The sequence below is a fragment of the Sciurus carolinensis genome, chromosome 2 (assembly GCF_902686445.1).
Source record: "Sciurus carolinensis chromosome 2, mSciCar1.2, whole genome shotgun sequence".
Classification (NCBI taxonomy): Eukaryota; Metazoa; Chordata; class Mammalia; order Rodentia; family Sciuridae; genus Sciurus; species Sciurus carolinensis.
In genome coordinates, this window is record NC_062214.1 from 120,249,486 (window position 1) to 120,263,955 (window position 14,470).

The following is a 14,470-nucleotide window of genomic DNA, read 5'->3' on the forward strand; positions in this document are numbered from 1 at the left end:
GGTGGGAACATAAATTGGTATAGCCATTTTGGAAAACAGTATGAAGTTTCCTCAAAAAAATCAAAAATAAAACTACTATATGATCCAGCAATCCTACTGCAAGGTATTATCCAAATAATACAAAATCAATATGTTGAAAAGATATTTGTACTCCCAAGTTTACTGCAGCATTATTCACACTAGTGAAGATAAAGAATCAACCTATATTTCCATCAGTGGATGAAAGGATAAAGAAAATTAGTATATATGCACAATGGAATAGCATTTGTCCATTAGTACAGTAGTATCATGATAGATAACAATATCGTAGTGCATGTTTCACCAAAATAACTACAAGACAATATTTGGAATGTTTTAACTTTCCAAATGATAAACATTTAAGGTAATGTGTTTGCTAAATACAATGCTTTGATCACTAACATAAAATATGATCACAATGTATACAATTATCAAAACATCACATTCTATGTCATAAATATGAATGATTATTATGTCAAATAAAAACAAAATCAAACTTAAAGAAATCACCCAAACAATAAAATTGTAGATGACACAAATAAAGACACCCCATGTCCATGGATTGGAAGAACTAATACTCAGAATGTTCGTAGTACCCAAAGAAATCTACAGATTCAATAAAAATTCCAATAACATTTTTCACATGAAATCCAAATGAACCACAAAAGACTTCAAATAGCCAAAGCAGTATTGATAAAAAAGATCAAAGCTAAATGCACCATATTTCCTAACATCAAAATATACTATATATCTATAGCAACTAACATATTACTACATAAAAAACAACTCATAGGCAATGGAATGGAATAGAAAGCCCAGAGATGAGGCTGTGGGTTTGGGATCAATTGATTTTAGACAAAGTTCCCAAGAACAAGCAATGTAGAAAGGACAGTCTCTTTTGTAAATGGTGTTAGGACAACTAGATAGCCATAAGCAGAAAATCAGACTCTCATATTGTACACAACAAATAAACTAAAAATTCATTAAATATTTAAATATGAGCCACAAATCTTTTAAAACTACTAGAAGAAAACATAGGGAAAAATCTCCATGACATTGGTCTGGGCAATGATTTTTTTGATATGAATTCAAAAACACAGGAAGCAAAACAAAAATAAGACAGTAAAAGTCATCTATATTCTTCCTACTGGAGAAAAGTTACTATTAATATTTCAGCTTACATTCATACATTGTATTAAAAATAGATCAAATTTTAAATCTTACTTTATTCCCTTTTTTCTCTTATTAATATAACCTGGGAAACTCTCTCTCTTATTAAATATCATTCTATAATAGCTAACCTGTATGAACATAATTCTACAGTGTGTCCATAAAAATAATTTATTTAATTCAGAATTATTGTACCATGAACAAATTATTGACATAAATATAGGGATAAAATGGGAATAGAGAAATTGGCCCTAAATGAATAAATGTAACCTTAAGCTCATCAGTATGGATATTAAACCTGTTTTATGAAAAACAATCACGTAATGATTAGGAATCCAGGCTCTGGAGTCAGACAGCCTAGGTTCAAATCCAAATCTACCACCTACTAATCTTTGACAAGTTATTTGACCTCTCTGTGCTTCAGTCTACAGATCTTTAAAATGAGAATGGTGATAGTATTTATCTCAAAGACTGTTGTGAAGATTAAATGAGTTTATGGATAAAACTAAAAGCAATGCTGATGTTTGATATATGCTCTGTAAATATTAACCTTATTATTCTAACTGATGAACTGAAGAAGGAAGGAAATAATAAATCTTCAATTCTTCAGGTGACACAAAACAATGAAAGTATGCACCAGAATAAAATGAAAGCCAAGATCATGGAGACACATCACAAGATACTTCTGTATATGTGTGAGGCTTAAGACAAAGTTAATGTGTGATACAAAAATTAGAAGATAAAATGAACTTTACTTCCAAGTTGATAGACTCCAAGCAAATAATTACAGTTCAGGGAAGGAAGCCAGATGAATTTTTAAGCTGATAAAACCTTTGCAAATACCATCTGACTTCATCATCACCATAACTGTGAGTTCTATTGCCACCTGTAAAGAATTTCATTTCAGAGACGTTAACTCGGTTAAGATAACACAAGTTATTTGATGCTACTATGACCAAAATCTCTGTTTATTAATTGCAAATTTTGTGTTATAAGACACCTCCTTTCACTGCAGACTCTTACTGAGCTAAAGACTGTGATAGGGAGAATGAGTAAACAAACCTGTTGGGCACAATCTACTTCAGGAGTTAGCAGACCTGAACATTGGGTTGATCTGGCCTGCCGCTATTTTTGTGAAGAGTTTTATTGGACTTCAGCCATTAATTTTTGAGTTGTGTATGGCTATTTCCTAATTACAACAGCAAAAGTGAGTGACTACTAACAATCTAATACTTTGCAGAACATTTGCCAACACCTGATCCATTTGAGTAAACACAAAATAGGAAACACTCTTCAATGTATAGAACAAAGTGTGGAAGAAAGACTTCTGCGTTAGAATATGTAAGACATCACAAATCCTAAAGATGATTGCTACTGTTTGCTCATGACTAAGATAACAGAGCAGAACAGGTGAAGAGGAGATGTAGGACACACAGATAGGAAAGCCTGCTGTGAACAACTACACCAACAGTAGGGCAGGACACCTGAAAAGCAGTAGTTCAGATGTCCTGCAAAACAAACTTATTTACACCATCAATATAGGTGAAAGCTATTATTGGCACCATTCTTTAGGAATTAAATATAATATATGATATAGCATAACCTTTGATTTCTATGTGGTACATAAAATTCATCTTTCTCATCAAGAAAAATGGCACCCTTTCTTCCATGGGAACAAAACAGGTGCACCAGACAGTTGACGAATGCTTGTGAACACTCAATAATGCCTAGCAGAAAGTCTCATCCTCAAGAGGATTGGCTATTATGGACTTTCAACAGTCACTTTGATTTTGTTTCAACCAAGTCACTCAGGTGATCTTTCGAACACCCAGGAGCAGACTGAACACTCTCCTCATTGCTACCTTCATCTCCCTGTTCCTGAATGTGTAGATGACGGGATTTAGAAATGGAGTCAAAACTGCATCAAATACAGCTAGAAATTTGTCCAGATGTGTTGAAGGAGAAGGCCACACATAGAAAAAAATCAATGGACCAAAGAATAAAACCACCACAGTAACATGAGCTGAGAGAGTGGAAAGAGCCTTGGAAGAGCCTCCTGAGGAGTGCTTCTGGAGGGTACCCAGGAGGAAGACATAAGAGAGGATGAGCAGGAAGAATGCAGCCAGGGAGATGAGCCCACTGTCAGCAGCCACCATGGACTCCAGTTTGTAAGTATCTGTGCAGGCCAGTCTGATGAGTCGAGGTAGGTCACAGTAAAAGCTGTCCAATACGTTGGGCCCACAGAAGGGCAAGTTAACAACAAAAGCCTACTGGGCTGATGAGTGAAGGAGACCAATGGTCCAGGTGCCCACTAAGATCAAAATGCACCTCCGTGGGCTCATGATGGTCAGGTAGTGCAGAGGCTTGCATATGGCCACATACCTGTCAAAGGTCATGGCTATGAGCAGCACCATCTCAGTGCCCCCAACAGCATGGCTAAAGAAGATCTGAGCTACACAGCCCCCAAAGGAGATGACTTTCTGCTTCCTGAAGAGGTCGTAGTTCATCTTGGGTGCTGCAATGGAGCCAAATATCAGATCAATGACAGAGAGGTTGGCCAGCAAAAAATACATGGGGGAGTGCAAGTAATGGTCAGAGGTCACCACTGTGACTATGAGGAGATTTCCTGCCAAACTGGACACATAAAAGAGGCAAGAAAAACAAAGAAAAAAATCTGAGTCTCCCAGGAATTGGAGAGTCCCAGGAACACAAATTCAGACACTACAGAGTGGTTTGGTCCATTCACTGGCTCATTGGATAGGTTCACTTTCATGTTTCCTAAAGGAAAGAATGAGAAAATTAAAATTATTAGTATTACATTATTTTCCTCTGTGGAAAAGTATATAAATTATGGGTGCCAATATTACCTAAGCATTTCACAAAAATGTAAGATTCTGCTGAACACTAAATGTTGTTGTTAGGTATGTCAGCCAATGAGCTTCCTCGGGGTTCGCTAACACCTGGAATTCGAGCAGTCCAGTGGACTGGCACAGGAGTGGCACCTGATAAAACCTCAAAATGCACTGACATTAACTCGCTATGACAGTGTGATCAATACTAACCATACTCCCCTGGAGGAGGAGTAGCCAATCGTGTATTCCAGACACACAAAGAGGACTGTCACATGGTGGAGAGGTGTAGGATTCTATGACTGATTTTGTTGCTCACGACAGAAAATGTATTCTCTAATTTGCACTCTAAGGACATTATTCATTCTTTAATACTCAAATCAAATGGCAACTCATCTGTCACCCCTTCCTTATGACCCTCTTATACGTCCACATTTAATTACTGTACTTGTTGGTCATGTGTCTTTTCTTCTGATATGATTATAAACTAAACAAAACTATAAATCATCATTCTTTCAAGTTTTTATTTTGATAGTTTCCCTATACAGTGTCTTGAAAATACTAAGGGATTGAAAAGATATATTGGACTACAGAACAATAGTAACAAAAACGGCATGGTATTGGTACCAAAATAGGCAGGTAGACCAATGGCACAAAATAGAGACACAGAGACAAATGTACATAAATACTGTTATCTCATAGTAGACCAAGGTGCCAAAAATATACATTGGATAAAAGATAGCCTATTCAACAAATGGTTCTGGAAAATAGGAAATTCATATGTAACAAAATGAAATTAAATCTCTCTCACCCTGCACAAAAATCAACTCAAAGTGGATCAAAGACAGGAATTAGAACAGAGACCCCGCACCTACTGAAAGAAAAAGTAGGCCCAAATCTTCATCATGTTGGCTTAGGACCTGACTTCCTCAACAAGCATCCTAAAGTGCAAGAAGTCAAATTAAGAATCAATCAATGGGATGGATTCAAACTAAAAAACTTCTTCTCAGCAAAGAAATCAATCAATAACATGAACAGAGAGCCTACATATTGGGAAAAAAACCTTTACCACACACACCTCAGATAGAGCATTAATCTCCAGGATATATAAAGAACTCAAAAAACTTAACACCTACAAAACAAATACATCAATAAATGGGCTAAGTAATTGAACAGACACTTCTCAGAAGAAGAAATACAATCAATCAACAAACATATTAAAAATGTTCATCATCTCTTGCAAGTAGAGAAATACAAATCAAAAATACTCTAAAATTCCATCTCACTTCAGTCAGAATGGCAATTATCAAGAATACAAGCAATAAGAAGTGTTAGCAAGGATGCGGGGAGAAAAGGTACACTCATACATTGCTGGTAGGACTGCAGATTTGTGCAACCACTATGGAAAGCAGTCTGAGATTCCTCAGAAAACATGGAATGGAACCACCATTTGACCTACTTATCTCTCTCCTTGGTATATACCCAAAGGACTTAAAATCAACATACTACAATGAAGCAGCCACATCAATGTTTATAGCAGTTCAATTCACAGTAGCTAAACTATGGAACCTACATAGATACCCTTCAACAGATGAATTGATAAAGAAAATATGGTACATATACATAGTGGAATGTTACTCAGCCTTAAAGAAGAATTAAATTTTGGCATTTGCAGGTAAATGGATGGAATTAGAGAATGTCATGCTAAATGAAATAAGCCGATCCCAAAAAAACAAAGGCCAAATGTTTTCTCTGATAAGCAAATGCTGATTCATAGTAGGGGGTGGATAGGGAAGAATGAATGCACTTTGGATTATGCAGAGAGGAGTGAAGGGTGGGATGGGGCCGTGGGGATGGGGAAGGATGGTAGAAAGAGACAGATGTCATTACCCTACGTACATGTACAAAAAAAAAAGAAAAAAGAAAAAGATAAATTGAGTCCAAAAATGATTGTGGTGAAATAGTTCCTATTTATTATTAATGTATTAAAATGAATGACTAAGGCATGAAGGCGTTTGGAGGAGGAGCATTTCAGGCAGAGACAACAGCAAGAGCTAAATCCCTGAAATGGGAGTTCACATGCCATGTTCAAAGAACTATAAGGAGATTAAAGAGGCTGGACCAGAGTGTGCAAGGAACAAGTATGGATAGGGTTGAGAAGTCAGGGGAACACAGATCATGGAGACTGTTATAGGCCATCATAAGGACATTGGTTATTACTCTGAAAGAGATAACCAACAACTGGGTTTTGAACAGAGAACCAAAAAGCATCCAGCTCACATTAAGGGATTAATCTGACTGCTACGTCATGAATACACTTCAAAGCCTCAAAGATAGCAGCAGGAAGATAGGTTATAAACACATTATTTTTATCTTGACCACGCAATGATACAAGAGATGATGTTGTTCAGGTCATAGTGGCAGAGCTAGAGGCAGTGAAAGGCAGATTTGGGTTATATTGAAATGATACATAGTGAAGTGGCCTTTTGGAGACTATGAAACACTGCATTCCATAGGAGAATTTTCACATGAAAAATAAACAAAAAACCCAAAGCTACAAGAAACTATGAACAGTACTGATAAATGCACAATTACCAAATCTAATGAGGACTCTAGAATAAGGAAACGTTTGAAGCTTCAAGAAGGAGTCTGGGGTTGTGGTCAGTGGTTGAGCCCTGAGCATGCACAAGGCCCCAGTTTCCATCCCTAGCACCTCCTCCCCTCCCCAAAAAAGTGGGGAGCCTGAGGCAAACAAAAAGTAATCACCTACTCAGCCAGTAGAAAGCTATTAAATTCAGTAGCACAAGTAATGATATAGGCTGAAAGTGTTGTTAAAACCAAGTAGAAATTTGGAAGTAGAAAAGACAAAGTATTCTGTACTTGCCATACCATATTCTGAATGAGAGTTTAAGTGGATCACATTTCCTTCTTGAAGAAGTATTTTGGTTTTCAGACCAATTACACTGAACTCTTTACACTTATTTTCCTAAGTAAGAGAGTTTCTGAAGCAAAGAAAGTCATAGTCATCTCTCCTTTGGGTCACTTAGACCCCATATCTTCAGAATTTTTAAAAAGCTAACACAGAATTGTCTACAAAGTATGATGAAACTACCAATCCCAGAAAATTCAGAAAAGCAAGTAAACATCAAAATACTAGATTAATAAGAAAACAAGGTTCTACTTCTGGCCAGAAAAAGCACAGTTAGTAGAACCACCTCATATCAAGTTGAATTTAATATAATTTATTTTAATATTGCCATCAATTTTGTGACATAAACCATTATACTTGACAAATTATTAATATAAGAGTAGTTGGCATCATTTCAGTGTAAAAATATATTTTAAAAAATAGAAACGTAAGCTCTTTGCTGTTTGAAAAGAAAACCCCATTTTACTGAGTTTGATTACAAATCTCAATTATTCTCATCCCATTAGATAAACCAACCCATTTTAAATATTTGAGCATTAAATGAATTTTGTAAAAGAGCATTTCCACTGAGAGTCATTTTAATAGAAACTTCATAGAAGGAAAAACAGCAATAAAGCCTGCTTAACTGTTCAGTCAAATTTATAACAATTAGATCTATCATGTGGAATAAATAAAGTCACTATGGAGCAAAACAAGTCATAAGTTATGAGAATAATTTCCTCAAGTGTAAGTTCTCCTTTTGTTATTTAACTCATAACTACCTTGCAGAAGTATATTAGTAATGATCAGAGGTGGGGATCAGAGACAGAATACATCTGCTATACATCCCTGTGTACACACTTACTGTAGGAAATATCACAATGCAGGGAACTTATGTCCTTTTACAGTTCAAATGCAACTTAAAAGAAAAAATGTTTCTAAGCTTCTGCTAAATATTGCTGGGAACACTCAAAATCTAAAATGACCATACTTCATAAAAATGCAAAATTTTGGAGCAATTCATACCTTTAAGCAAAAAAATTGGTCGTTTAATTAATGCATTCTCTAATTTGATTGCAAATTCAGAAGTTTCCCAAACATAAAAGTAATAAATCTTGAGAATAATACTGATGTCTGCAAGGTTTTAGATAACAAGAAATGACCAGTCGCCTGAGCTGGTTCTAAAAGGGCATTTCAATCTTCTGTTCTCTAGCAAAAGAGACACACATACACCTTGCTTTCCATGACTATTATTATCTTTCCTTCTCTCTTCTTAATTAGAGGCCACTGACAATACAAATCACAATTCTTTAATATTTGCTTTCTAAATACCATTCCTTGTTTTATAAATTTACATGATTTGGTCAGCCTTCCAGAAGAGATTCTTATTCATTTTAAAGATCGTATTTGTAGAATATGGAGAAAATGAGAACCCTACTAGGAATAAATATATGAAAAGAATTTTCAATCCAGTTAATGTCAGAGGCATATCCAAATTATTTAAGACATACTACTGGAGAACTCAACATCTCTCCTTTTGGCCATGCCTACACTTAATAAATTCTGATATTCCAAATCTTCCCTGCTTCCAGTGGATTTTCTGGTTCTTTGTTTTAAATCTATGTCCACTTGCCTCTCTGTCAAAACAAAAATGTTATCAGGAACTCTCAATAAATCTTTGTTCTACTTGAATTAAGTAACCAATTAAGTTATCCCTTTCTTTCACTTTGCCTCTTAAGGCTCATTTCCATGCCCCTGGATTCCTGAATTTGTTGTTTTTCCTGAACTTTATTTACATTTACATTGCCTCAGGGTGACCAAAATTAGACTTCTCTAGAATAAAAACACCTAAATGCCCAACAGACACAGGTCATAGCAGAATTATGAACCCCCTCCCCTATGAATACCATTATAACAGCTTTTCTATGTCACAGTTGAAAATGACCATGTGGGTCTATAAACAGGCATTCAGGAAAGGCAGGTGGGGTGGGGTGTCTCAATAAAGAGAGCTTACCAGTCAGTCCTCCAAATTCTGTGTATGCTCTTTGGTTTTAGTTCCAATAAAGACCATAGAGTACTAAACTGTGTGAACTTTCCCCCTTTTCAACTTTTCAGAAAAGACAGAAATGAGACAAAGCAAGTAGTCCTAACTTTGAACTTCTCTAGGTTATTAATTTCCCTTCATTCCTGTTGAAATGGTTAAAGATGTAAAATAAATACATCCTTTACTAAAGCATTTCTTGAACTCCCAGATGCCCTGTTTATGCTGAAGATTCACATTTGCTGATCCCAGGGTTTCCCTATAGCTTTAGTATCACCCTTGAAACCAAGACACATTTTTAGTACAAAATGAAAGTCAAAGTCAGTTACTTACTTTTTCTACGATTTGTACTTGCTAGTATGATCTGTTCCTTCTTCCCAATATTATTACCTACCTGACCATAACCAAAAAGGTTATTTGACATCTGCAAATGCAGATTCTACCACTGGACTATTTTTCTGTAAGTGAATTTAATATATCAAGTCCAATTTTTTCCTATTGATATCTTCACTTTCCTTCTTTGCCCCTACCTGTTTCCAGACCACAGCATCTTCAGGTAATTAGGCTCCCTGAGTAGCTGAGTTTTCGACTTGCATGCTATTATTATATAAAAAACTAAAATAATCAAAAAGGTGGCTAAGACCAGCATTGGAGAATGACCAAGTACTTCTGCAGAAACCTGGATTTGCCAGCTTTCCATGTGGTCAGGGGAATTGTCCCTGGAACTCAATTGTTTTGGTAAGAATAAACAGAAGAAAAACCTTGTAATAAGTCACTGGAGAGGAAATAAAACTGAAACTCAGTGTTTTAAAGTATCACCTTGCTGGGAACAACCATGCATTCCTGTAATCCCAGCAAATCCAAAGGTTGAGGCAAGAGGATCACAAATTTGAGGCTAGCCTTAGCAATTTTGTGAGAACCTATCTCAAAATTTTAAAAGCCTGGGGATATAGCTGAGTAATAAAGTGCCCCTGGGTTCAATCCCCAGCACCACAAAAAAAAAAAAAAATGATGATTATATCTGTCAATTCGGACTTGCTCGTTTGTTGCTTGAAATGAGGCAGATTAGAAGTATGAACATGACTAGTCAAATTCATGTGGATTTCATTGTAAACGTTGGCTTAAGTACACATCATGCAAAACAGAAAATTTTACTTGAATTTCTTTTGCATCAAAAAACTAGCCTACAGTGTACAATCTCCAAAATAACACCAAAAACCATTTTTTTAAAAGATCACTAGATTGCAATTATTCTGAAAACTAGGTCTAGACATAGAGTTTATTCATTCAGCTCATTCTTCCACAAATACATTAGTCCCTGCCTACCCAAGGAGTTGGAGCCACACAAGCAAAGCATTTTAATCCATTCTGGATAATAGCTCTACTGAAGACGTCATCCATGCAGCAGGGTAGGAACACAGAAGCAAGAACCCTTAAGTCTCCCTGTGAGAATGTGGGCAGACTTCCCAGGGGAAGTGACATTTGAGTAGAGACTTGAGAGTTGGAGACCAGGATGAGGATGGGAAGGACAAATTCCAAGAATTAACAACTTGCAGAATGAGGTATGGTAAGGTTCAGCATGTCAGAGAAACTATGTGGTTTAGAAATAACAAGACAATAAGTTCAAGGTGGAGAGTGGTAGGAGAGATTTTACAAAATAACACACCCGATCCAGACTGTTTGAATCAAACTCTCTGAGTTTGGGCCAAGACTTGCTTTTTTTTTTTAAATTGCCTGGGGTAATTCTGATGAACAACTCACTGAAAGCTATCACTCTGCTCTGTCCCTTCTCTTTGCAGTCCCATTCTTTACCTTTCCCACTACACCAACCTCATGACGTTGAAACTCTCTCTCCACGCAGCAGAGTGAAAGATTCTCAAGGGCAGAAATATTACCTTATTTTTCTCTCTCTCCAGTGCTTTGTGCATTTTCTGCCATATGTTAGGCACTCTATAAATATTCATTTAGTTGAGAAAAACAGAAATGTGAAGAAGAAAATTAAGCCAAAGCTAAAAATGTAAAAAATGGAGTCCACATAATTTTAAAATAAAACCAAAGATGATTAAAATAGAATCAAATCATGATAGAATGTTCTAAAAATTATGAATTTTAGAGAGAAGACATTTAAAAAATAAGGTTGAAAAATAAGCAAATTACTGAATTCTTAGCACTGCCTATGCTGAAACTGCTTCCCAAAAAAGACTTCCCATGGCAGCAAAGCAGGGAAAGAGCCCCCGACCTCCTTCAGTGTCTGTCCAAAGTCACTCACATCTATGGTCCCAAATCCCTTTCCAAAACCTAGAAAAACAAAGAGAAAATGTGTTGTGATGCAGGCCTGTGATCTGGCAGCTCAGAAGTATGTGGCTCCTAACCCCAGGGTATTCTTAAGCACAGCAAATTCAGTGTAATCACGCTTCAGTTTAGCTGGAAAAAAAAAAAAAGAGAATATATCTAACATATTAGAGTTAAGAAAATCCTAACTTTAATATTAATGAATGATACATTGAAAACTCAAAATCTAGTTTAAAGTATCACACAATGGCTTGATAGCAGCAAAGATCACTACTTTTTATTTTCAAATAATTTTAATTGCATAGAAAGTGTATGAGTCTATTCTCATTTTTAGAAGTAGAACATCACAAATAAAATGAAAGACCCTTTGACAATGACCCATATTCAGGTCCCCTTCTCGCCTCTCTGGGGACAACACCACCTGACCATATTCTTCCAGACCTTCCTTATGCTTTACATTGATGTGTACTTGCCCTTGTAGACACATAGGACTCTAACTTCTTTTCATTGATTTATAGATACAGCAGGGAATTAATCAAGGTTCAGACCAGAAGAGATGTCACACTTGCCAAGCTCCACAGCCCAGTCCTGCCAGGGGATGGGTAAAGAAAGTGCCTGGAGGTTGCATGGGAGACCTAGGCTCTAGTGCAGAAGTGCCTACAGGGAAGGTCCAGGGGTGATAGCTGACCAGAAGCACCTCCGCCCTTGTGGTGCTTTGCCAAGCAGTGCCCTCTGTCCCTCGTGGCATGTTTTCCAGTGGTGGCTGGCTGAATGAGTGACAGATAACCTTTGCACAGGGTCCTCAGTTCTTCTCCAGTCACCACTGAGGGGGTCTATATGTCAGGCTGCAGGAGCAGTGACATCATCAGCATGAGCTTGCTGAGTTTGACTGTATATCTGGCATCCCAAGGGACAATGTTTTGACCTACATGCTAATAATAATAAGCAACTTTCTACAGATAAAATTAGTTTTCCCTAGTTCCCAGTGTGCACAAGAGAAAGCCATTGTCCTTCAAAACAGTATGCATCTGGACATTCCAGTCCAGGTTTGCTCTCAATGTATCCTTAACTTGACTAGATTTTTGAGGACAGAAAAGGGGCATTTAGGGACATGGTGTTTATTCTCCCCCTTTTCTTTAAATATGACACAACACTCAAATGGGAAACTGAAGAGAAGTGATTAAAGGAATTATATATAAGAGTTTGGGCAGACTTATGAGAACCAATAAGAGATGGAAAAAGAATCCAGGGCTAGCAAAGAAACAAGTTCTTAGCATCTTTAGGCTAACAGGGCTATGGAAAGGAAGGGGGTTCTAGAATCATGAGTAAGCTACAGCTGCGGAAGAGGGTGTCCCCATAGGATCCATGCACATAAGAGTAACAGCCTGATTCTGTAGCTTATTGTAGACTTTTCCTGCATCCAGAGAAACTACTTCATCATCTCAAAGTGTGGAGCCCCCAGTAGTATTGTAACTGAACTTTACAGACTATTCCACTAATCTATGGAGTCAATTGCTTGTAAGTGATAGGGCATGTGGGTAGATGAATAAGTTCCATGTGTTGTGACCTCATATTATACTTCATTTGCTATATAATGTGCCCTTTGGTCAGAAGAAATGCTGCATACATATATCATGATAGCTCACACAGCTTTTGCTCTTCTACCCCAAAACATGTACTTGATAGACTCCTCTGTGTGTACTCTCAAGATTCTGACCTCCATGAACAAACTAGCAGAGTCCTAAAATGGAGTAGAGTGTTTGCAAGTGGTAGGAGGGAGAAATAAGACCCAGTTCATCATCCCCTCAATATCCCCCAGTGGAGTGCTGCCAGAAATTTCTGTGTGTAAGACACATTCCTGTTTTTGAAAAAAAAAACAAGGAAGGTAGGTTTCCCTGTTCTAAAGATTTTAAAGTAGCCTGCCATCTTCTTTATGTCAGAGTTTTCTTCTTATAAATATTATTCCTTAGGAATTGAGGTTCAGGATTATTATAATCTTTGATTCCTAAATACTTTATATATAATTCCTTCTCTGTTTTCAGAAGTGATTTTTCTCCATTCTAACTAGAAGACAGAGTGATTTCAATATCAGTGTAGATATCATAAGATAAGAACTCCCTTTGTTCAACAAAAATATTGTTGCACAGTGTTCACAAAGCAGTCACTTAAGAGATCCTCCTATAAGTCACTAGCTGTCTGCATACTTTCCTCATTGCCACCTTCATTTCTTGATTCCTTAGAGTGTAGATGACAGGATTCAGAAAAGGGGTTAGAACTGCATCAAATATAGCCAGGAACTTATCCAAGTGAATAGAGGGATAGGGCCATGCATAGATGAATATCAAAGGACCAAAGAACAAGACAACCACAGTGATGTGAGCTGAAAGGGTGGACAGAGCCTTCGAGGAACCAGCAGAAGAGTGTTTCTGAACACTGAGAATGATGACAATATAGGAAGTGACCAGTATGAGGAAGGAGGCCACAGAGATGAAACCACTGTTAGCTGTGATCATGAATTCCAGTCAGTAGGTGTCTGTGCAGGCAAGTTTGATGAACAGAGGAAGGTCACAGTAAAAGCTGTCCAACACATTAGGGCCACAGAAGGGCAACTTTACCACAAAAGTCAACTGAACCACTGAGTGCGTAAGGCCAACCACCCAGGCAGCCACTGAAAAGAAGATGCACATTCTTGGGCTCATGATGGTCAGGCAGTGCAGAGGTTTGCATATGGCCACATATCTGTCAAAGGCCATGGCTGTGGGCAACACCATTTCCACACCACCAATGGCATGGATGAAGAAGATCTGTGTGATGCATCCTCTAAAGGAGATGACTTTGTGCTTCCTGAAAAGGTCATAAATCATCTTGGGGGAGATGACTGAAGAAAACCCAGGTCAATGAAGGAGAGGTTGGCCAAGAGAAAGTACATGGGAGAATGCAAGTGTGGCTCAGAAGCCACTGTGAACACAATGAGGGAGTTTCCCATCATGCTTGCCACATAAAACATGGAGGAGAACACAAAGAGGAGTAGCTGGATACTCCAGGAGTTGGTGAGTCCCAGGAACACAAACTCAGACACCACGGAGTGATTTGCTCCACCCATTGGTTTTTTTGGCAGTGCTTGCTACCTGAAGGAGAACAACAGAAGAAAATACAAATTATGACAACTACATTAATAGACCAGGAGGAGAG

The 14,470-nt window shown here is 37.4% G+C and overlaps 2 pseudogenes; both read right to left on the bottom strand.

The window, feature by feature from the left end:
• Positions 1-2,996: 2,996 nt before the first annotated feature.
• On the bottom strand, positions 2,997-3,961 carry LOC124976431 (olfactory receptor 4F15-like; annotated as a pseudogene).
• Positions 3,962-13,443: 9,482 nt separating this feature from the next.
• Positions 13,444-14,381, bottom strand: LOC124977399 (olfactory receptor 4F3/4F16/4F29-like; annotated as a pseudogene).
• Positions 14,382-14,470: the final 89 nt, after the last annotated feature.